Source organism: Rattus norvegicus, chromosome 5 (genome assembly GCF_021556685.1).
Source record: "Rattus norvegicus strain SHRSP/BbbUtx chromosome 5, alternate assembly SHRSP_T2T, whole genome shotgun sequence".
Classification (NCBI taxonomy): Eukaryota; Metazoa; Chordata; class Mammalia; order Rodentia; family Muridae; genus Rattus; species Rattus norvegicus.
Window position 1 is genome coordinate 55,938,448 of NC_141538.1, and position 25,437 is coordinate 55,963,884.

General features: G+C 37.7%; 1 protein-coding gene and 1 pseudogene across 13 annotated transcripts in view; both read right to left on the reverse strand.

Moving 5' to 3' along the window:
* The window catches only part of Lingo2 (leucine rich repeat and Ig domain containing 2), a 1,315,053-nt gene that overhangs the window by 298,057 nt on the left and 991,559 nt on the right, over window positions 1-25,437 (reverse strand).
* On the reverse strand, window positions 6,250-7,909 carry LOC148005740 (malate dehydrogenase, mitochondrial pseudogene; annotated as a pseudogene).

The following is a 25,437-nucleotide window of genomic DNA, read 5'->3' on the forward strand; positions in this document are numbered from 1 at the left end:
TCCAAGTAGTCATTATCTAAAAGTAAAAACAATTATGGTAGTTATAGCATGTGATTTCAGAGTTAGTAGGGCAAGACTCAATTAAGTTAAAATATATCAAATTACCATCTGATTTTCATTTCAATGATTTTAAATGAAATATTTATTGAGCTTTCAACTTGACTGCATTGCATTAAATCTATAACTTAATTTGGAGATAATTTTTATTCATTCATAAGGAAAAGATTTGCACACACATTTCTTGCTATATTCTATGTCTAAATTTGAGTTTTCCCCGCTATATCATAATATATAATTTTACAACAATTAAAATTTAGTGTTTTGTACATGTTTGTGCAATCAATTTTTCACTAATGTATTTTTTTGTTTTGAATGGCACATGTAAAAGTTTAAACTAGTAAATCAAATATATGAAACAGAAGCTTAAATTCTGGAACATAACACATGCTTCATATATCTTCAACAAACAATATTCATATCCATTGAGTACTTCTAATGCAGCATAAGCATATCTCAGAAATCTAACAAACAAGCTGGAAAACAGAACAGGTTGAAGAGTCAAAAACTTGAGGACAGGAATCAATTAAATTACTCTCAAAATTAACCAAAACAACAAGTTAGATTGAACTGCTGTGTGCCTCTATGATGGAATCAAAGATACAAACATGAGCAGAAATATCAATACACAGAACAGACAGAAGCTCAAGTTGAAGAAGTTCAGAAAATAGTCTGAGGACCACAGAACACAGCATTTTCCCTGTCTGTAAGTCATTTCTAAGTAAACTCAAATTTAGAAGAACAGAATGAGAAATGAGCTTCTCACTGGAACATAGACCTGATACCTAGGTTATTCAATAGTTAAGAAAATTTGAGGGTTTTGTTGTTGTTACTATTAAAAAGACATACAGAATATGTAAATTAGTAATTATACAAACCTCAAAAATTAAGTAAAACCAAATCTCATATAGTGGTAAGCAGCCTACATAGTTCTAAGATATATTATGTTCTATACCTATGGTGGCTTTCAAAGGACATCCATCCATATTCTCATAGAGAATATCTCTAGGTGTGTGCAATGGGTTTTGAGAGACTCTTTAGAGTACCTAGATTCTCTTGTCTTGCTTCTTGTTAGCTAAGGGGTCATTATTTCCACTTTACAGAGAAGACTCTCAAGGTTTATGATAGAAAGACCATATAACTCCTAAACACAAGGCATCTCCCCAGTAAGGGACGTCCCATGTTGTCCTTTGTCTTGCTCTCTTGTTTAAATTTATTTCAAAACTAGTATGTGATGGTTTCACATAAATACACATGCAGCCATCAGTTTAAGTCATATGTCATCCATACCTTTTCAAATCCCAACCCACATTAACAAATCCCAGCAAATTTACTTTATTCGACATTGTAAATTTTCTATTGATGATTGCATAATAGGAATGATGTCATTCCCTCTCCAACTTTACCAAATAATGACTCACAATTAAAATCACACCTATGTACAATGCATAACCTAATGCACCACATTTCATGGATGTACCATAAAATGATAGAGTCAAATAAATTAAAATGACTGCCCCTAAATGTATTACTTTTTAATGGAATAAGATCTACTCTTACAGCAGTTTTAGAAGATGCCATTAGCAGTACTAATGCTATGCACTAGATTTCTGGAATGTAAATCTTAATAACTTAAAAAAACAATTTTATTTACTATTATGTATGTAGATGGTTTTGCCTTCATGTATATCTCTGTACCATGTGCATGCATGGAGTCCCTGGAAGCCAGAAGAATGTGTTAGATCCCATGGGACTGGAGTTATAGATGAATGTAAGACACCATGTGAGTGCTGGGAATTTGTCCTAGGTCCCCTGGAAAAGAAGCCAGTTCTTTTAACCACTGAGCAATCTTCCCAGATCCCCTTGCCCTTTAGAGAAGATTAAGACATTTATTTTTCAAATCATTCATGATTAAACTTTAAAACATATATATACAAATTCATTTTATATTTTCATTTTAATCATAAATCAAAATATCCAGTTTTCAATTTTACACCAGAAATGAACAACACATTTTAAAATATTTGATATTCAATATTGTACTCATTATTTAATATTTTTGACTAAGACAAGAGGCAATAAATTTGCCCCATAATTTCTACTGCAATCTTTACACTATATTTTAAATTAGTATTTCTGAAAGTGTTTTGAGTATTTTTTCTGCATTCTATCATGTTACCACTGAATTTCCTTTAAAAGTTTTCAGGTTTTTGAGAATTTCAGATACAAACACTATATTTCCATCATTTCCATGTTCCCTCTCTTTGTCCATTTCTTCTGGTGTCCACAACTCCATTAGCATCTTTCTCTTCCCACCCACTTCCACCAGTGCCTCCCAACTCCATTAAGATTCATGACCTCTTCTTTAATTTTAATTTTAATACAGGAACACACAAACACACACACACACACACACACACACACACACACACACACATTATAACCTATTGAGTCCGTTTACTGTTGCTCAAATGTGTATGCATTTAGTTCTGAACACTTGTAATTATTAGAATTTATTTACCATTATTATCCACCCCCTGGAAAAAAAATGACTCTACTGTGCTAGATAAGTTCTACTTTAAAACAACCCAGATGTCTCTCAGTGGAAGATTGGATACAGAAAATGTGGTTCGTTTACACAATGGAATTCTATTCAGCTATTGAAAACAAGAATATCAGGTATTTTGTAGGCAAATGGATGGAACTAGAAAATATCATCCTCAGTACATTATCTCAGATTCAAAAGGACATGCATGGTATGTACTCACCGATAAGTGGGTATTAGCCAAAAAGTACAGAATACCTAGGATGCAACCCACAGATTGTAAGAAGGGTAACAAGCAGAAAGACCCACATGAGGATGCTGCAATCTTACTTACAAGGGGGAAGGAAATAATCATGAGAGGCAAAGCCAGGAGGAGATCTAGGTTAGAGAGGAGATGGTAAGGGTAAAAGGGGAAGAGGACCAGGTATGAGGATGTGGTAGGGTAGAAGACAGGAGAGAATCCCAAAGGACCAGGAGAATGAATGGAAATAAGCAGCCTCAGAGGTGGGAGGTGGGAGACACTCTACAAAGTACCAGAGACTCAGGAGGTAAAATACTCTCAGGACTCAATGAGTTGATCTTAGTCAAAATACTCTACATTGGGAAGAGGGAGCTCGATGAATTCACCTCTAGTAGATAGACAATGCCTCAAGTGTAGGGAATGGGTTCCTAACTCAGAGTCAAAATTTCTGACCCAGAATTGTTCTGTCTAAAAGAACTGCAGGGACAAAAATGGAGAAGAGACTGAAGGAAAGGTGGTTCAGTGACAGGCCCAACTTGGGATCCCTTACATGGGGTGTGCCAAGGCCTGACACTATTACTGTATTACTGATGCTATGATGCATTTACAGACAGGAGCCTGGCCTGGCTGTCCTCTGAGAGGCTCTACCATCAGCTGATTTAGTCACCTGTAGATAGTTAATCCCAACCATTGGACTGAAGTCAGAGATCAATCACTGTGGTTGAATTGGGGCAAGGATTAAAGAAGCTGAAGGGGAGGACAACCTCATAGACAGACCAGCAGTCTCAACTAACCCAGACCCCAGGGAGCTTCCAGAGACTGAGCTACCAACCAGGAGCATACGTGGGCCATTCTGAGGCCCTCCACACAAAAATAGCTGATGACTGCCTGGTCTTGTTGGGAGCGATGCCCTTGAAGCCCTCCATTGTTGATGTTAGAATTAAGTATGACTAGGTTCATGGAAAATCCCCAGCCAGCTGCAGAAAACTAATACAAATCTGGTGGCCAAGAAAAATAATAATATGATAAAGTTGTCCTGCTGACTAATAATATGACAAACCTGTGACCTTTCTGACAACCTGTCAACATCAGGCTACTCCCTGACCACACGAATATTGTGTCTTTGGTCTGCGTAAATGTTTCATACTTCCCCCCTCCCTCTGCTACCCATGTTATGGTATAAATTCAGCCTTGGGGAAAAATAAAGTTGTCACCTTGATCAGACTTTTGTCTTGGCGTCCTTCTTTGTGCCTCTAGTCCTCCATTCTCTTCCAGGTACACCCCTTACACCCCTAGCTTACATGGCCTCAGTAGGAAAAGATGCGCTTAATCCTGGAGAGACTTAAGGCCCCAGGGAAAGAGAAGGCCTGGTGTGTGGGGAGAGTGACCCTCTAGAGGCAAGGGGAAGAATGGGATGAGGACTGTGGGAGGGAGACTGGGTACAATGATTGGAATGTAAATAAATAATATACTTAAAACAATCCAAAGTAAAACTGAAAAAATTTTTCATAAAAATGAGACTTTGAATGGATAGCATTCAAACTCCTGTGTTTTAGCTATTAATATCTAGTCACCTATTACAAATACTCTGAGGTAATTCAAATCTGAAATGATTTGATTAATATTCCATAATTACATAACATGAGAAGTTAAGGACATATACTTGTTATAGGGAAGACAATGTGGTGTATATTAAATGTATAGATAGACACACGTGTTATATGTCCATTGATATGAGTAACATATCAATTACCCTAAAATCATTGTATCCTAATAAGTGTTAGATAATGTGTTTATTACTCTTAAGCAAAACTGACTTTCAGTAGGTGAATGTACTGTCTATTTCTTATTTAAAAAATAATTTACCATAACAAAGACTATTTGCAGTCTTAAGTTAGACATTAGAAGCTTCCCTGATTGTAGCAGGATGATACTGGCATCAGGGAGACATGAAGCAGGGAAATGACACACATAGACATGTGATAGGAAATCTTAGGCCATCATTTTACTTGCATACATAGTAGTGTGACTGGAGAAGGAAAGCAAAATGATATAAAAATTATAGAACACTGGAGTTGACATGAGCTAGTCCGCAGAGCAGTTTATAGCTTGTTAAAAATTCCTATGGTGATTGAATGTGCTGTCATAGGAGATCTCTCTATTAACCACGTATCCACTGAAAAACCACAATTTCAATATGTGTAATTTCTTTGAAAAGAAAATGGAATTGGAAACCAGCTTCAGAGTTTGGAATCCTCAGTTCAGAAGGAGCTGTGATTAGTCTGAGCGGACTTCTAGCACCAGGGAGGTTGAAGCTGAAGAAATACTGTGAATCCTGGGTTATCTCAAAAAAAAAACTGAGCCATCTATTAATATAGAACTTTTAATGTTTGTCTATGAAAAGTTGTAGATCTACAGGGTATAGTGTTATTCAAATACTGTCCTCTTTCCTTTGACACATGAACATGCAGATGTATGCCATTTTTACTTATTCGATTTGTTGGGAAAAATTTAGAATAATAAAAGCAGTGATATATATTACTTTGGGACATGTTTTCTAAGTGTGAATAGTCAATGTATGTATTTATATGTAATTAATAAACACATATGTGTCCCTTAATAATTCCTTTTGGCTTATATGGTTATTTTAATCACAAGAATATTACCCAAACTCTAAGAGTAGTTAGACCTGAGACAGGCATATTTCTTCAGATAAAAAACACCGCTTTGTGCTAAAAATGAATTTGTTGTGCTTTGACTAATAATCGAGTTTGAATTAGCATAGTAATTCTTACTTTCTAAACCTCTAAGAAAAACGTGGCTACAATGTATGTAAATGTGTGTACCGCAAGTGGAGTATAAAATGTATATTGAACTGAGTACTGAAAACAGAAGGAAAGTACCAGGATAGCCTTTTTTTTCTTTAATAATCATTTACTCTAGGAAGAAGCTTCTTTAAATTAATGGACCATAACAATGCTTTTGGAGACCAAAGGAGGCTGATTGGATAATCAGATTCCATGGCCTAATGGAGGCCATGAATTCCCAAGTCTAACCTTGCAAAAATATCCACTTGAGTTTATTAAAGGAGAATTTTTTTGCCAAATGCTTAATGAGAAGCCAAGCTTGCATGAATAATTATTTTTACTTACTGTTCTCATTAGGGAAGAGAATGAGTTATCATCCCTTTAGTCAGGAATTTTAAAAAAATTCTCCCCTATTATTACCATTAACTTAATCTTTTTTTATACTTAATAAATCCATTTAAGTTCTTTCAAGTCATAGAAGGAATCAGCCATTTTAATCAAACAAAAAGCACCCACTTTTCATTTGAGCAAATGAAAAAAAAATCTGAAGTTGTCTTTAAAAGCTCTACATTGAGTAGAGATCTGAGGGGCAACATCCCGTTATCATATCTCTTATTCCTACATCCTCATGTTTTCAGATTTGAAAACCTGATTTAAAGGACAGGAATTTGCTTGTTTGTATTAAAAATAGCCCTAAAAAGAATAAAACACACAGCCTGTGGGTTTTTTTGACCATACAATTAAAGGGTTTGGAAAATCATGTATTCCAGGTTTTAGGGTGCTGGTGACATTCATCTCAGTCCTGTACTCTAGAAACTTGATGTCACTTTATTTTAAAGTGTGAAGGAATTTTGTGACCTTGTGGGTGCAATTCTAGTTTTTCCAAAGTACAGTTATGAACCTTATACATCTCATGCAGAACAATCATGAGAAGACTCTCAACGGTGGTGAAGCAACTTACTGGCTAGGGTATTGAACAGAGATGAGTTCCTTGAGTTTTCTTTGTGCTCTATGGATCCCACATTTTGAGCTGAACATGTTAATGTACTCAGAACTGACAATGAACGGAGTCACAAAACCAAGGCAAAAATTGTCCATTATCCCATAAAGCAGATGTGTGTAGCTTTTTGTTTTTTGAAGAAAAACCAGTGACTGCTTTATTGTCATTAACAACAGACCAGCCATAATTTGGAAGGGATGCTGATGCTGATATAATGCCTTCCATCAGAGCAAATTAGACTCTCAAGTGTTTCCAATGACCTGATGCTGCATAGGTTAGGATGCTCCTGCTGCTCTAGGCTCAAGCCTCTCACTCACTTCATGTTCTTGCCTTTCTTGACAGAAGCTTTCAGCTCAGGGATGGCCTCAGCAGTCATTTTCTCCGCAAAATGAGATTTTGTCAATGCCCAGGTTCTTCTCTGGGCCCTTTCTTCCCAACAGCAAAGGTGTTGAGAAATAAGTGCACTCTATCTCTTTAGACTGAACGAAAGAACATCCAGCAATTCCTTCCTTCCTCACCATGATCTATGACAGAGAAGACAAAGCCAACTCCAGCTTAAGCCATGGACACAGTGCAAAACCTGCTCTAGCCTTGGACTTCATGGCTTCTGTGCAAGCCTCCTGGATCCTCCCCGTGAGTGTGGCTGGTCTTTGGGAAAGTCAAACTTGGGGATACACTGAGAGATGGGGGAGATGACCATCTTCCCAGTGTGGCCACAAATGACAGATGTGTTGACTCAAACTGAATCCAAACCCTTTACCTCTGCCACAAACATATTCGTTCTGATGATATCAAAGGTTGTCATATTGTTAGGCTTGTACATGACATAAACTTCTGCTGTGACAGTGATGGTGGAGTTGACTAGATTGGCAATGGTGCAAATCATGGCTTCAAGGCAATGCTGGGTCATCCTGTGTCCTCCCTGGCTTCCTGGGCACTCTGGCTTGAATGACCACATCACAACCTTTTAGGCAATCTGGCAACAGCTCTGGTATCAGGTAGGCTTCCGCATTTGCTGTTCTCAATATGACTCAGATCTGCTGCCACACCAGGTGTGTATTATCATAGAAGGCCAGGCAGCTCACTAGGGGCTGTTCTTCAGGAAGAGTGAAAGGGGTTGCTCAATGTCCCCAGAAGCTCTCAATACAGCTACTTTAGCATTGTTCAGGGCTGAAGTTCTGAAGCTGTGGAGGAGCGTCGCAGTGGCTGGATGAGTGAGAGCAGATAGCATGGCTGGGGCCAGCAGAACACAGACTTACAGTCACAGGAGCTAAAAGGAGTCAAGAAACTCCAAAGATTTCCATTCTGCTGCATGTAAATCTTGGAACAAAAATATTCACAGGAGGAAATACGGAGACAAAATTCGGAGCAGAGACTGAAGGAAAGGCCATCCAGAAACTGCCCCACATGGTAATCCAGTCCATATATAGCCACCAAACCCAGACAATATTGGTGATGCCAAGAAGTATAAGCCGACAGAAGCCTGATATAGTTGTCTCCTGAGAGGCTCTGCCAGAGCATGACAAATACAGAGAAGGGTGCTCACAGACAACCATTGAACTGAGAATGGGATCCCCAGTAGAGGAGTTAGAGAAAGGATTGAAGGAGCTGAAGGGGTTTGTAACCCCTTAAGAACAACAATACCAAGCAACCAGAGCTCCCAGGAACTAAACCACCATCCAAAGAGTACACATGGACAGACCCAGGGCTTCAGCTGCATATGTAGCAGAGGATGGCCTTGTTGGGCATCAATGGGAGGAGAAGCCCTTGGTCCTGCCAAGGCCCAATACCCCATTGTAGGGAAATGTCAGGGTGGGGAGGCAGGACGGGAGGGTGGAGGGGGAACATCCTCATAGAAGTAGGGAGAGGGGAGATGGGATAGGGATTATGGACAGGGAGACAGGGAAAGGGGATAACATTTGAAATGTAAATTTTAAAAAATCAAAAAAAAAAAGTCAATTACCTTTCAGGCTGAAAAACCCAAGAAACTGTTCTGTGAAGGACCTAGGACATCTCCTTGAAAGATAATGCCCAGGTAGGATAACACCAATCATCATTTGTCTAATAGTTAAGGACTTTAATTTCCTAAGGATAGTGACAAAATTATTTCCTTTGCAAAGCTACGAGGTACTCAGCTCCTTATCACACTCAAAATTAGTAAACCCACAATGTCATTTTGTAATCCTAATTATCAGGTGACATTACAGGGAATGTGAGAGAAAATTCAAGTCCTCTTCCAGGATAAATCATCTGGAAAACTCAGAGCTAATGAAGATCTAGCTGTGTAAACGAGGGCAGGCTCTTTCTTTCATACTCTTTTTAGTAGACTGCTTGTGATTGGCAACACATTCTGGTATTCTGGTTTGCTCTTGATTTAATAATAAGACTGTTTCATTTATCTTCTACTCTTTGGCCATTGTTTTTAAAGTGGGTACACAATTTTTAATCATAATTCCCTAAGGTAACATATAGAGTATAAGTCAAATAATATCATGGAAAGCATAGTTCTCGATTAAGAATATCAAATCATAGAAATGTAAAAGAACACACCAAAAGAAATAGATACATCTCTGAAGAAGACACAACAATTACAAAAAAGAAAAAAATTCAGTGTGCAGACATTCCTCGACGCAAAGAAAGCCCTTCCTTGAATGAATAGAAATATCTCTTAGCCTCTCACCTCTTCTCTAGTAATTAAAATAATCTTATCATATATATCTATATCTATCTATCTATCTATCTATCTATCCATCTATCTATCTGTCAAACCTTAAATTATATGTATATATGTATAATTATATAATGTGTACAACTTACTGTACACATTATATAATTATATGGAAATAAAGGAAGGAATTTAGGGCCAGGCAGTGTGAGATCTTGATTCTTGTCCACCTTGTCATATAATATCCCATGGTGGTGTCTGCTTTACCTGTGCTGCACAGTGTCAGTTTCTCTATTTTCTATGGAATGTGACAGTGGATAAATAAGTTACACACTTCTTTATACTCTGGAGTTCTCTACATATATCTATCTATACATGTATCAGAGACTATGTAACAATGGCTCCAAAGCTGATAATATTCATAATAATTAAATTTATGATGATGTTGTAAACTAGAATAATTGTTATGAAAATGCATTTTACAAGTTCTATAAAGATACTACTTTTCAATTCTTAAATTGTATTTTTATTTACATGTATGCCTGGGTGTCTGTGTGTGTACCACACACATGTGCATGTGTCTGTGCCAGCCAGAGGAATTAAATGAACTAGAACTAGAGTTATAAGTAGTCATGACCTACCTGATAGTAGTGCTGCAAACTAAGCCTGAGCCCTTTGCAATACCTATTCTTAACTGCTGAGTCATCCTCAGGCCCTAAATAGATATTAGTTTAGTGAGATAGACATTAAAAATCATAAGGAACTGTGATAATTTGAAGATATTTGGCCCACGGGAAGTGGTACTATTAGGAAGGAGGTGTGGCTTTATAGGAGTCAGTATGTCAGTGTGAGGGTGGGCTTGAGGTCCTAAGCTTAGGCTCTGCCTAGTGTAATAGGGAGCCTCCTCCTAGCTGTCTGTGGGAGAAAGTCTCTCCTAGTTGCCTTTATCATTCTTATGATGTTTTGGTGGAGAATGTGACTGCCTTGCCCTATTCTGTGGTGTCTGCATGAGGCTAAGGTGAACAAATTCAAATTGTTTGCATTGAGGACAAGGATCTCAAAAAAAAAAAAAAATGCCTGGCATCATCGACTTTACCCTGAGGTTCATTCTTATGAAGAGTGTTTTGATCAAGCACAGCAAGCTTAGAAAGGAAAATAACAAAATATAGGGTTCAAATAATAAAGGAATACCAGGAAGTAGAATGGAGCTAAATCCCATGTTCAAGGATAATAAGTGGAATTAAGGGAGTCATAACCTCAGGGCAATATCTTACCCAGATAATCTTATTGTTTATGTATTTACAGTTCAATAAGGGAGAGTTATATCATGTTAGGCATTTTTTATTACCTGGTTATTGTTTCATTTGAACCTTTAATTTTAAATGAACTAAAACCTAGAATTGGAGGGCACATGAGTGATCCAGATCTTGAGGCATGGTGGCCATGGAAAACTTAAGTCCAGGAATAATGGTACATACGTATTATCTCAGGATACAGAGACAAACAGATCTCTGAGTTCAGAGCCAGCCTGGAACAGAACAAAAGCCAAGTAAAGAAAGGCTTAGGTCCAGGCGTGTTGGACCATGCCTTTAATCTAAGCATTCAGGAGACAGAGGAATGAATATCTCTGAGTTCAAGGTCAGTTTACAAAGAAAGTTCCAGGACAGTCAAGCCTAGGCAGTGGACGATGTAATAAATCAGGGCAGGGGGAGGGGGCAAGTTTTGTCCCCAGCAAGCAGCAGAATGCAGTAGCTACAGCTATATGGCTTTAGCTTTATAGTCAAGAACAGAAGGTGTAACTCTGACAATTAATGCTGATTAGCTGGAACTAAGAAATTAGCAATGACTAAGAAAAGACTAGCATCACTGAGGTGAAATTTTCTGGGAAGTGTTTTCAGAGAGAATAAAGAAGCTGTGAGAGGCCAGCAGAGGTCATTGATGAAGGTGCAGCCTCAGTTGCAGTGGACACCCCAAGACTGAAGGGGTCATGCAAAGAAGTTGAGAGTTGGCACTATGAAGAGAGCCGATGAGAGACTATTGGTGAAGCATAGTTGTAGAGGAAGATCCCAGTTTATTGGAGATGCCAGTACAATGGGATGACCACCAAGAACAGCAGCAGTATTGGAATGGAATAAACTAGAGCCTAGAGCACTACAGAGAACAGAGCTGGAGAAGCAACCCAAGCCCTTAGGAGGAGCCTAGAAGATCAGGTTTGGATCCCAGACAGTGGAAAAAGAAGCTATGAAGTTGAAGTTGCCATGGAGTCCCTAAGATGTTAGAGGTTCCAGAGCTGTAGGATACTTTCTAAGGAAAACTGCTAATAGAAAGTGGAACAAGCCCAAGAAAGAATTGTGTTGCTGTCAACAAAACTGAAAGGAGTTGGGCATCAGACACAGAGATGCAGAGTTTGGAGTTTGCCCAGCTGGTTTTCTGTCTTCCTTTGGTCCAGCATTTCCTCATTATGATGTTTTGTAATAGTAACATATATCATGTGCTATGGTATGTTGGAAGTATGTAATCTGCTTTGGATTTTATAGGGGAGTACAGTCGAGAAACTGCATGAATCTTAGAAGAGTCTTTGAACTTTGGATGTTTGACATTATTACAGATTATGGATGCTTTTGAAATTAGACTAAATGTATTTTTGCATTATTTTATGGCTAGGTATGGCCCCCAAAATTCATGTGTTTCAACAAGCCTACAGGGCCAGAGAGTGGAATGTGGTGGTTTGAAGATGCTTGACCCATGGGAAGGGGTTCATGGGAAGTGGCACTTTCTGCAGGTATACCTTGTTGGAGGAAATGTGCCACTGTGGAGCTGGGCTTTGAGGTCCTATGCTCAGGCTCTGCCCAGTGTGAAAAGGATCCTCCTCTAGGCTACATGTGTAAGGCAGTCTCTCCTGGTTGCTTTCAGATCAAGAGTTGAACTCTTAGGTACTTCCAGTACCCTGGCTACTTGCCTGCTACCATGCTACTAGCCATGACAATGGTCTGAATCTGTAAGGCAGTCCCACTAAAGTACTTTATGTATAAGCATTGTCTTTGGTCATGGTGTCTCTTAATGGTAATAAAAACCTAACTAAGACAGTAACTCATAACTTCTAATACAGAACCATACTGTCAATATTTCCTTAGAGTGACACTCTCACTCTTATAACATGTATTAAACATATTAAGTTATATCTTTAATTTTAACTTCCAAATTTACAGATGAGCATGTAAATTATTTGCAGACAGAACCATGATTGAGAGGATTCAGCAGACCTTATTACCATTCCACATTAACTTCTGAGTGACCTTAAATCATAGGTCATATTGTAACACAAAATCCAAAGAAAGCAATTTTTCATGTTAAAATATATCATGTATTTATTATGTCTAGTAATGTATACATGATGTAAGATATAATGATCACAGAAATTATTACTGTACAAAGAATTTGCGGGACCATTTTCACTAATTTCTACTTCATAACCACTAGTACATTAAGAACAGTAAGTTTGCATGCTACAGTAAGCTGCAACAGGACAGTCTCAGGGTAACCTGTTTTCTGGAAATGTGGTTCAGCTCAGATGGCAGCTAATGTGAGCACATCCTAGTCATAGTGCAGATTGGCCCTTTCTTTACATAGTAACTTTTATGGGACTACTTTAGGCTCCCTATGCTAAAAAGGAAGGAAGCTCTTGTGTGGGATAGGCAAGGGTTCTATAAGCTGCTAACCGTAAGTGAGCACTAGACAGCAGACATCAACTCTAACTTTTCATGTTTCAATGTGCTTAAAAAACAAACCAAAAATGCCTACAGTTACTCTTTTCTCCAATAAACAGGTGGGAAAATAAAGCAGAGAGAAATTACTGGATGTTTTCAAGTCTTTATAGTTCACCAATTGATTTTCATGGGTATTAGAACAGACACACATTTCTTCTACAAGAGTAGTTTCATTCAATTCTGAAAGTACACTGTAGGATATTGACAGGTGCCCAATGTGAAAGTCCATCAACAAGCAATCATTGACCATTTAACTCTGCAGAGAAGTGTACTAAACACAATGTGATGCCACAAAGGAAATGGAAAGTATGATGCTGATCCTTGTAGAAATTTTATAAAAGGATGCTTCATAGTAACTGGTTTAGATGTTATGAAAATCTGCCATTGTATGTGAGTAAGGAAGCATGCTTATTTTCTTCACCCAGTCAAGAGGTAAATCTGTTCCTAAGTAACTTAAGTAATGAATGATTCCTCTTCTGTGTGTGTGTGTGTGTGTGTGTATCCATGTATTCATATATATATATATATATATATATTTATCTATGTATTTAGTTTCCTCCAGAAAAGTAATTATAGATTAAGAAAAATATATTCAAAACCAAACCAAACCACCATGATCACCACCACTACCAATAATCTTCTATTTTCCTGTTTCAAATGGCAGGTTTGGTTAAGATAATAAGAGTTTGCAGGCTAGGGAGATGGATCAATGCTTAGGAGCCAGCCAATCTTCCATAAGATCCTGGCTTTATTTTTCAGCATCTACATAACAGCTCATATGTAGTGGGCAGCAGGTGTTCATAGGTATACTTACACACTCACAGGTAAAATATTCACATATGTAAAAAATTTAAAAGTATTTAAGAAAATAGGTGTTTAAATCTAATGACCTAGAATCAAAGTAACCAGCAAAGGCCTGGCTTTTTCCCATTTTCACTTCAGGCTACCATGTGACCTGGAGGACCAACAACCTTGTCTGGTTTCAGATCCCAGACCACAGTTTCATTTGTTAATTGTAGATCTAGACACCTAACCTCATAGTTAATTATGCAAATTATACCATAAAATTTTAAATGTTCATTATACTTTGTACTATACCCTTATTGGAAATAATTTCTGAAAATTGTCTGAACTGGTATTTTTGTTTCTAAAATTTGTCAGAATACACAGAGAGTTGAAACTGATGTGCCAATTCCATGGTTTTATTGGAATTATTGGCAAAAGATGACATTAAAATGTATGCAAAATTCACCCCTAATCTCCCTCTCTCTATTAACTCTTTTCTAATAGCCACGGTTTTCCACATATAAAACAGACAACTTTTAGGACACTTGATTTATTTGCCTAAACGAAAGATTGACAGATAGAAATTTATCAGAGTTACTGTGCTACTTTGGTAGACATCCAATATTACCTTGACAAATGCTTTTAAGTTTTATTTCAAAATAGTTGTTAAAAAGTAGATCTATGCACAGTCAAAAGAAAAGTCAATGAACTATTGTTTTCATTCCTTAGGTCTTTGTGATTTTTCACACTTAGTCATCTAGATTTGAGGGTTTTAACCAGCTGAGAACAGTGGCTTAGCAAGTGTGAGGTGGCCTTTTTGGCATATGTCCAGCAATGAAACAATAGATAACTATAGCCATCCTCTGCTCGGCATCAACAGTGGATGGGAGCCAGGATGTCTCCTACAGATCACAATCTTGGGTGGTATATCCCTTTATATAAAATGATCGAGCATCTACTGTCCTCTGTATCCTAGTTCATCTCGAGATTACTCACCTTCTTATTACTGAAACAATCACCTGGCATAATTGACTCATGAGGAGAGAGGGATTGTTTTGGCTCTCAGTCTTGAGAACTCATCTCTTCTTGGTTACTGTTGTTGGTTTATGTCTGTGACCAGCAACCCTTCAGGGTGAATATGCTGTACAGTGATCACCTTATGCCCCAGTATAAAATGGGAGCTGGTGACCCACTTTTTCTTTAAGCTCATGCATTCAGGGACATAAAGAGGCTTAGGTTCTTAAAGGTTTTACCCTCTCTACTCTTTAGAGATATTAGAGATATTTTTAAATAGTATGTCCTGTAGGATAAGTCATTTGGTACCATTTAGGAGCCAAACTATCTAATTCAACACAAATCTATTTAAAACAGCTGTCATACCATATATTTTTAGGAAGCTATAAGAAAAAAATATACATTTGTTCAATATTTATTTTTTTTTAACTCCAAGTTTTCAGAATCAGCACATATAGAACTGTGGATTACCAGGCCTACAGTATGTACCTATTCCGAATTCTTTGTGGGATGCCTTTTATTCTCTAACTGTTTCTCTGAGGTATCTCCCTCTCCTTTAAAGAAACAGAACACTGGACTAAAGCACCAGTATCCCCCTCTGGTTGTGAGACTGTGCTCTATGATCTTGGATCTGAATGTCTTGGTGTGAGTTATTGAGCCCTCTCCACTACTGCCATTATCACAATAATTAGATGGCATGAGATTTAAAACACCTATATGAAAGCACTCAGAAATGTGCTAAGAACTTGTGCTACCCTCAAGGAACACTAGCAAATGTATTATTATACTAACACATCATGCTGTCATAAATAGAGATGCGTCAGTGGGGTAAATATGCACTGTATTAGCTTTATGCAGATTTACAAGTTTGGCAATTTCCTGAATTTAGCAGGTTTCTCTTCTGATCTCAGGATGACATCTTACTGCTCTCTCTGAGACAATAATGAAATTTGTGCTCTTGTATACACTTGGAACATAAGAGGCAAAGTTTTTAATTTAATGGACTGTGAACTTTATACAAATTTAATGTATAACACAGAGTAGAAACTTTTATGTACAATTCAATGCGCCTGTGAATCTATAGAAACTGAAAGATTTCATATCTATGTCCATACAGGCATTGGTATTTATCTTAGGAGGAACTTAGACAAGAAAACGACTATTTATTTTATACCCATGACACAGAGGTATGTCCCACTGTTTGTGAGTTAATGTAGGAACTCAAAGGACTGCTTCTTAATTCTTATTTTATGAGTTCTTACCTTTAACTCTATTTTCAAATTTCAACTTCTTTGAGCTAAAACAGGACATTCTCTACTGTTTGTTCCTCTACCTTTCCTCTAATTGGCTGCTGGTTGTAACACACTCACTGGCAGGTACCATATAGGATTATAAAAGAATTTCTTACTCTGTTTAATAAATATAAATGATCCAATGAAGTTGTACAATTTGGAGAGAGCAGTGATTATAACACTGCAAATTTGCTACCTAACATAATACATACATTAAATGAGACCTTAGCTTAAATATTGAGTAGTAGTCTCATTTCAGACAATGTCATGAAGTAAAATAAGAAAAACAAAGTTATACATGGTTGACACAACAAAGTACATATATCTGAGTAGTTTTTGGAACAGCACCAAAGAAAGTGATTGACATGCATGAAGAACTAAACCAATTCAGCAAATGAAAAGCAAAGTAAAAAGTTGGCTAATTTAGTTTAAACAATCTGATATTGTCATTATAATGAATTTAAAACAACAAAAATATGAAAATATTATTTCACATAAAACTTTTTAGTATTTTTGGTATTTTGATACATTTATTCCAAGATAACATACACACATATATACACATTCACACATACATGCACACACATGCACATATAACATGTATTCCATACATATAGAAATATATATATATATATGTGTGTGTGTGTAATGGAAAGTTATAAAGATTAAAAATTATAAAAAAGTTTTTATGTGTGTGTGGAGGGATGGATATGGTATGTGTTCCTATAGGTATAAGCATTGATGTATGTTTTCATATGGAAAGCCAAAGGTTGATATCAAATCCTTTCCTAAATTATTTTTCCATCTCATTACATTTTCTGCATTATTTCTTTTCATTTATTTTTTGCTTCCCATATTATCACATTTTTCATAAAAATAATTGCTAATGTTCTTATTCCATTTTGAGTTAAATACATGTCTTTTACATAATTTCCAACCATGCATATCTTTTTGGTTGTTTTTATTTTTGCTCTAAAATACAAGTTTTTGTAATAAAAATGAATGATTTCTCCAGCCCCTTTTCTGAGGTACTGTCTGTCGTGGATGTCAAGTTGTGTGTCTTGTACGCAGGAGGATGGATGTGGATTTGCATTCGTCCTGTTAGCTTTTGCCCTTTATGGAAATGCAGCTTTAATGTCGTCTGTGGGTCCAGCCTATTTTCAGCCACTTTAAGGGGTAGAATATATTTCTTAGCTTATGTGCTGAGTGGGATACTATCAGAAACTCACAATGTCTGACCTTGCAAAGTTCTACCAAATGAGGTATGAGGGGGAATGACTGTGGATATCTAGGCACAAGACCCTGAACCTGGACACAAGTTTTACAATCATAGTCCTGGCTGAAACAGCATCAGTAACAGGTTTCTTCTGTGGACTAGGACCTTCTTTCTCTTGTAGGATTCTGATGTAACCTCTGACTTGAGTCTGTCAGATTCTCTGTATCCTGGAATTCCTGATGAGACACTGATCCTTGAACTTTTCTTGTATGCATAAATTCGTTTTAAGTACTTCCTAAGGATGTGGTCCATCCTTACCAGTGGCCAGGCTACTTGGCTTCAGTCCATCTGCTAAGTTTGGGGACATCAGCAAGGCCAAGCTCTTCTGTGTTATGAGGCTGAAGTCTGAGTTTTTGGTGGAGCTCTCCTGTCAGAAGAATCAGAAGCTCTTTGAAGTGTTAGGCAAGGAGACATGCAGAAGCTGAGGGTGACTGAGACAGGGGGCTTGTGGACTCTCTCTCTCTACTCTGTTAGTCAGGTTTCTATGGAAAGAGTTAACCTCTGCAATATTGCTTGTCTAGAGGCATAAGGGTAGCCATGGCTTTTGGATTTGTGGAGAATCTCTGAGTGTCTCATGTCATCAATCAGGTAGACTGCAACACACCTTGACTTATCTTCTGGGAGGTAGGACCATGTGGATTTGTTAGTGTTCCCTGGTCTTCATCATGGCAAAGGAGCATTGCTCCTTGAACAGGTTGTTAGTCATTTACAGCAGATGAAGAGCCCACTGAGAGGGCAAGTGTTTCCCAGAGTGTTCTAGCTCAGACTCTCTGGTAGAAGCCAGAGCCTGACCTTCACTCATTTGACACTTGCTCTAACCTCCTCACTGACTGAAGGACATAGGAACAGGCATGACCTAATGGCGCTGAAGGGTGACCAGTTGCTAATCTTCATGGAGGGAAGGAAAAGGACCTGGTCTTCTCTTTTAAGTCTATACGTTGTCCTCTCTAAGACAGAAAATTCCAGGTTGGAGGTTGGAAAGTTCATATATTCACATATTATATATTTTTTTATTTTTTAACAGAAATGCAGCTTTAAAATCATCTGTGGGTCCAGCCTATTTCCAGCCACTTTAAGCAGTAGAAAATATTTTTAGCCTATGTGTTGAGTGGGATACTCATAGATATTTTGCATACATATTTGACTTAGTAGCAGCAGCATTAGCAACTACTACATTTGGAAGACAGAGAGTACTAGAAGTTGAGCCTTCACTGACACAGCAGATCCAGACTTTGTGTTCAGACTGTCCTCAGCAGCCACAAACAAGGAAGGACCTCGGTTCACACATTCTGAATTTGGCTGCAGCTTGTGTTGTCAGTGTCATGGAAGCCTAATGATACTTTACTGAAGGTCAGAAACATAGCTGGAGACATCTCATCACCTTTGCCTTCCTCATTGTCTGGACTCTGTCAGAGTATCAGCTCATTGAGTACAGCTTGCCCATCACACTAATGATCCTGGGATCCAGTACCAATGAGGGCCTTGCACATCAGTATGCTTACTAAATATCAACTGACAAAAGGACAGATCACACCACTGCACAAAGGCAGTGTAGAAACTGGGGTCATCTCTAAAAGCCAATCTTCACCCTGACTCCTTGTAGGTAAGCTGGTATAGCTATTCTAATATCTAACAAAACATACTTTCAACCAAAATTAATTAAAAGAGATGGGAATGACATGTCATACTCATCAAAGGAAAAAAATTCCCCAAGATGACACACATTGAGCCCCACATATTAGTAGTCAGAGACTTTAACCCTCTCACCAAATCTGTCTGGCCAAGTCATCCAGACAGAAAGTAATAATTGAACTAACATACCTTATGCCTCAAACGGATCTATCTAACAAATATCTACATAACATTTCACCAAAACACAAAACAATATACCTTCATTTTAGCACATTACGAAACCTTCTCCAAAATTGGCTATACCAAAAAACAAAGCAAACCTCAACAGATACCACAGAACTGCACTAACCTCTTGTGTCTTATGAGATAGCAATAAATTAGAATTGGACTTCAACAACAACAGAAAGCTCGCAGGCTCATGGAAACTGAACAACTCTACTCAGTGACCACTGGGCTAGGGAAGAAATGAAGAAAAAAATTAAATACTTTCTAGAATTCAATGAAAAGGAAGATGTAACATATTCAAACTTATGGGACACAATGAAAGCAATGGTAAGAGGAAAGTTCATAACACTTAGTGCCTTCATAAAGAAATTGGAGAGATCCTAACGACTTAAAAGTACACCTAAAAGCTCTAGAACAAAAGGACATAAGAATACCCAAGAGGATTAGAAGGCAGGAAATAATCAAACTCATGGCTAAAATGGATAAATTAGGTACAAAAAGAACACTACAAAGTATCAATGAAACCAAGTGCTGTTTCTGTGAGCAAATCAGCAAGATTGACAAACCCTTAGCCAAACTAAGTGGAAGAGAGACTGTATCCAAATCAACAAAGTCAGAAATGAAAGCTGTGACAAGGCCACAGACACTAGGAAATCTAAAGAATCATTAGGTCTTACTTCAAAAGATTGTAAATTACAATGTCTAGATGGAATGGATGATTTTCTGGATATATACCATTTACCAAAATTAAGTCAAGATTGGGTAAACACTTTAAGTAGTCCTATAATCCCTAAGGGAAAAGAAGCAATCATTAAAAGTCTCCCCGATCCCAAACCCCTGGGGGCGGCATCCCAGGGTCAGATGATTTAAAATAAAAAAGTAAAGAAAGAAAGAAAGAATTTTGTTGAAACCTATTCATACATTTGAAAATTTTTCTTAGAATAAATATCTGGAAGTATAATTGATTTTAATCTTAAAGTTTAAAATAACATAATCTCTCTTTCAGTAGATTAAAATAAATTAAGCCTAAAACAAAATATTTTAAAAACCCTTTGAAAGCATCTACAATTTTTCTGTATTCCTCATACTTTTGTATACTTACATGTACACTGGTCTTTTAAAATAAGTCTTCAAGGGCCTATGAATATCTCAGCCAAAAGAGGCATTTGTCACCACCTTGCCAATTCTCAGACCCCATACAATGGAAGGAGAGAACTTGTCAGACATTTCCTATGGCACATGTGCATATACCCTCAGGTATACACATGTGCGCATGCCCACACATGCACATATGTGAACAAACCCACAGATACATACATGTGTGCCTGCCTCTCCGCTCCCCCAACAAATCTGAGAAAAACAAAACAAAACAAAATTCGAAACAGCAGTTCTATTCTGTGGAAGAGTCATGAGTAAGCGAGAAAAGATTCTTCATAAATTAAAAGATGGGGCTGGAGAGATGGCTCAGCGGTGAAGAGCACCCGACTGCTCTTCCCCAGGTCATGAGTTCAATTCCCAGCAACCACATGGTGGCTCACAACCATCTGTATTGGGATCCGATGCCCTCTTCTGGTGTGTCTGAAGATAGCTACAGTGTACTCATATACAAAATAAATAAATCTTTAAAAAAATAAATTAATTAAAAGATGATTTCAGATAAAATGGTCTTCCAGAGACTCAAGAACAGTAAGACAACCACAGGTCATTACTCAGAATTTAGGAAAAATCATCCATGGTTTCTTTACAATTAAATAATGGTTAGTCTTTCTGAAAGAGAGATAATATTTAACCATAATGGAGCTCCCGAACCCCGTACTTACAGTGTTATTTGTGCTACCTGGATCTCCACTTGTCACCTTCTGTGACCCACCTGCTCACTCACAGTCCTTCGTTCTTCTCAGAAAGCCCCTTCCTCTCAGCGAGGACTGACATCAATAAGCTACAAGGTTTTATTAGTTTATCTGACAAATGCTGATCTCCCCTGTTGGGTTTAATTTGCTGGGTTTAATAATTAACTTAATTTGTTGGGTTGCTCCCATTCATCATCTGGCGACCTTTCCTTCTTTGTATTCTAGAATTTGTGCAGCATTAATCCTTCGATGTTCTTACCTTTGAGAATTAATTACTGGCACACAATTTTTATTCTTGATAATTATGGCCTTGATTAATGGCTATACTGCAATCATATGGGGGACAGCCAAAGTGTGTCACTAGAAGCCTCAGTGTGAATTTTGTTTCCTTGTCTTGCCCTGACTTGGAGACCGATGTGAGAAGGCAGTTTCACCCCTTTGATACAAGAACAGTGCTGCGGTGACATGTCTTGGTTACTTTGTTTTCTTAGATGCTGGAACAGAAATATAATGAACCTCATTTAGAAAAGATCCACAATCCTAAGCAAAGCTTTTGTGTTCACTGGAATGAAAATTTTTCCTTCAAAATGTATTTCTAAAGTGAACTGTGAAAACAAAAACAAAGAAGAGTTTCCATTCCTCATGTTAAGAGATCCATTGCTTAATTTTTTCCAAGAGTGAAGACTAAAAAACTAAAGAATATAAAGCCACTGAATGAAGGCATCTGAAGCTGAATTATTCAAAGTCTTATGAGAATAAAAACAGTAACGAACTACCACTAAAAATGCTGTTTTCCTAAAAAAACAGTTAAACCCTCACAAATCCACATCATAACCATTTGTACACCTACCCCTGATTCACACTTCAGTCCACATAACATCCACCATTGCACATACCTACTCATAAATACATATATCAAACACTCACCTACACACATCTTTCCAGTCACACATCTACTGAAACACACATCTACCCACACACTCACCTACTACCACACACTTCTCCCCCTACATACAGTTACCCACACATTCACCTACCCCTTATATACCTACCCCTTATATACCTACCTTCACACACATTACTTATACACATACTGACTCACACACACCTACCCACCACACCTACCCCCAAATACACCTACACCTATACGCACCTACCCACATTCACCTACCCCATCCATACACAACTGCCTTCCCATACCTGCCCATATACACAACTGCCTCTTGCTTATTAGAACTATGTTCTCCTCTTAATATTCTCCTCAACTTAGGCTTCTTCTGTATGCTTCTTTAAAAATATCTCCTAGGACAATTTTTTCTAATCTGCTGTGATTAACAAAATTCTCACCAGAGAGACAGGAGAGATTTAGAAAAGAAATCAAAATTCTACAACTCAATGAAAGCTGTGTGCTACAACACAGAACATCTTTTACAGACACTGGTGTATTATATTCCCTCTTCTCAGCTGTGTGTTCACTGAAACCATACTAAAAACCATACTGAAAACCATACTAAAGCTTATACAATGTGTAAAAGCCTTATCCAGAAGGAATTGCTTCATCTACTGAAACCGGGAGGCATGGTTTTAACGTTTCAACAGTGAAGTGAATATTTTATAAGTTTAGAAGCTCAAGCTTTGAGGAAGGAAAACCACAGGAGGCTTGGTCCCATGTAACCTTTGTCTTTTGGGTTGATATTTATAAGTTTTGTTTTTATTTTATAATTTAAAATTTTACCCTCTCCAGGATTGGGTTGCACATGTGTGCACTGCATAGTAAGGAATCGCTTTGTTCAGGAGTTGTTTTCTCTGAGTTTTGCTTACTCCATTCTTACATTCATTAGAATCTTGGGCAAGATTTCTGGATAGAAAATATGTAATACCTCAACACTATAAAGACAAAATCAAACAAAAATATATGCAATTTCTCTTTTGTAGGGGCCAGATAACATACATTGTTGATTTCACAGCTGAACATGTGAACACAGCTGTTCATTGTTGAACACACAGCTGAGAAGAGGGAATGTATGTATATATATATTTTTTTTTCACAGATGTTACTGGGCAAAGATAAGATTCTGGATTAAATGACCTTCCTAGAAGAATTGGAGAATTTCTCAGCTTTATAAGAGGAGAGATAATGATTTTTCTTTCTTTTTTTTTTGAATTTGGATTAGTGAGTCATATAACATATACTGCAGATATTTTCAGAGTGAAGGATCAGAGAATGTGGAAGACAGAGGAAGATCTAGAAGGTCAGAAGAGAGGGAGGGATGCTGTTTGAGTAGTTTTATGTTAGCTTAATACAAACTAGAGTCTTGTAGAAGTCTTATGGAAGAGGAAACCTCAATTGTGAAAGTATCCCCAATATATTGGCCCACTGTGCATGTTTTTTTTTTAAAAAATGGATATTTTATTTATTTACATTTCAAATGTTATCCTCTTTCTCAGTTTCCACTTTGGAAACCCTCTATCCCATCTGCCCTCCTCTTCCTTCTATGAGGTTGTTCCCCCACCCACATGTGGGAGGGACCAGCTCATTGAGGGTGGTACCACCCCTGGGCTAGTAATCCTGGGTGCTATTAGAAAGCAGACCAAGGAAGTCTGAGTAGGAACTCAGTAAACAGGACACTTCCAAGATCTTTGTCCGGATAAGCTCCGGCCTCCAGGTTCCTGCTCCATGTGTATTCCTGCTCTGACTTCCCTCTGTGCTGGAGTGTGATGCTGAACTCAAAGTGAAATAAACTTGTCTCCCTAAGTTGTTGTATATAGCAATAGGACTCCTAAGATAGATGGAGAGGGGATGGGTGAAAGAAAGGATAAGGTGAGTGAGAAAGAGTTACAGGCGACACAAAGAGAAATCTTTATTTCAGACCAAAAGGAGCTCAGAGGGAAAGGGGTAGGAGAGAATATAGACTTACCCAAAGAACTTGAGGAACCATTTTTAAGAAAGGAAAGGTTAGTGGGAGAAACTCAGAAGGTAACCTTGTAAGACACACACACACACACACACACACATGCACACACACACACACACATGTGCGCACGCACACACACACACAAGCTAAAAAAGATGTGCTCTTGTGCTTTTGCACCAGTTGCCAACTCTATATAGCCAACCCCGAGTTTCTGATCTGCATATCTCCTAGGGTGACCACCCAGAAAAAAATAATGACTATCTCTTCTTCAAATTTCAGCAGGCCAATAGCAGTGTTATTCCTTATGAAGGATTCTATTTTTAAGAAGCCTTGAGCACTATAGGAACAAACTTGAAGAGTAAGTAGTTCCCACACTTATACTTGATGTACAACAGTCATTTCTGAGGAGCCTCGAGGCTCCAGAAGTTCAGAGATAATGAACACATAAACTGTTCTAAAGAATAGTTGTATGCGTACCATACGTACAATGTCTATGCAGATTATGAATAGTAATTGGCAACTTTTAATAATTTCCCCATGTGAGAGTGGCACACTGGATCCTATGACTGGCACAAAGGTTTCTAAAAGCATGGGTTTTGCTATGGCAAAAGCTGAATTAAATACATTTCCACCAAAGTGGTGGTGGATAATACTTGTAACACAGAGGGAAGAGGATTTGTGCCAGTTTGAAATCTACACATTCAGTCTCAAGGAGGTCAGGACAACCAAAATATTTAGAATGTTAGGTTATACTGTCTTGAAGAAGTTCATGCTTTTCCATGCCGCCCATGTTGGCTCTTGCCTGCAATCCCAGCTTTTCTCAGTACTTGAGAAGCTGAGTTAGGATTCTAAACTACACAGCAAGTTGAAAGACAGTTTCTTTGGACCATTTTCAGAAAGATTTTCTACATTCCACACTATTTCAGATTGTACTCTGATCTGCCTGTGACTTTGTCTTAGAATTTTAGATGCAATTACAGAAAAATTTTAGCTCATTATCTAAGACATTTTGATCCATTTTATTGAGAGTGACATATTTAAAGTTGAACAAGGATTCCTTCCTGTTAGGCAGTGGTTCTGTGGAAGGCACAGAAGCTTACCAAGCATGGGTTTTGTTATGGTAAACACACAATTTTAAAAAAACTTCAAGAAGAGAATCTTGTAAATCTAGCCAATTTTATATGTAGAGGCACTGCACATTAGTTAGTTGATTAAATTTATCACTTCAAACAAATCCTATAAGAATAATAAATACCTTCCGTTAGGGTAGATTTTTCTGAATCTCAAGTTTCTCTGGTAGATGGTGGAAGCCTAGTGTTCAGTGGAAGAATGGGGTGCTCAGTAAGTGAGACAAACATCAGTGTT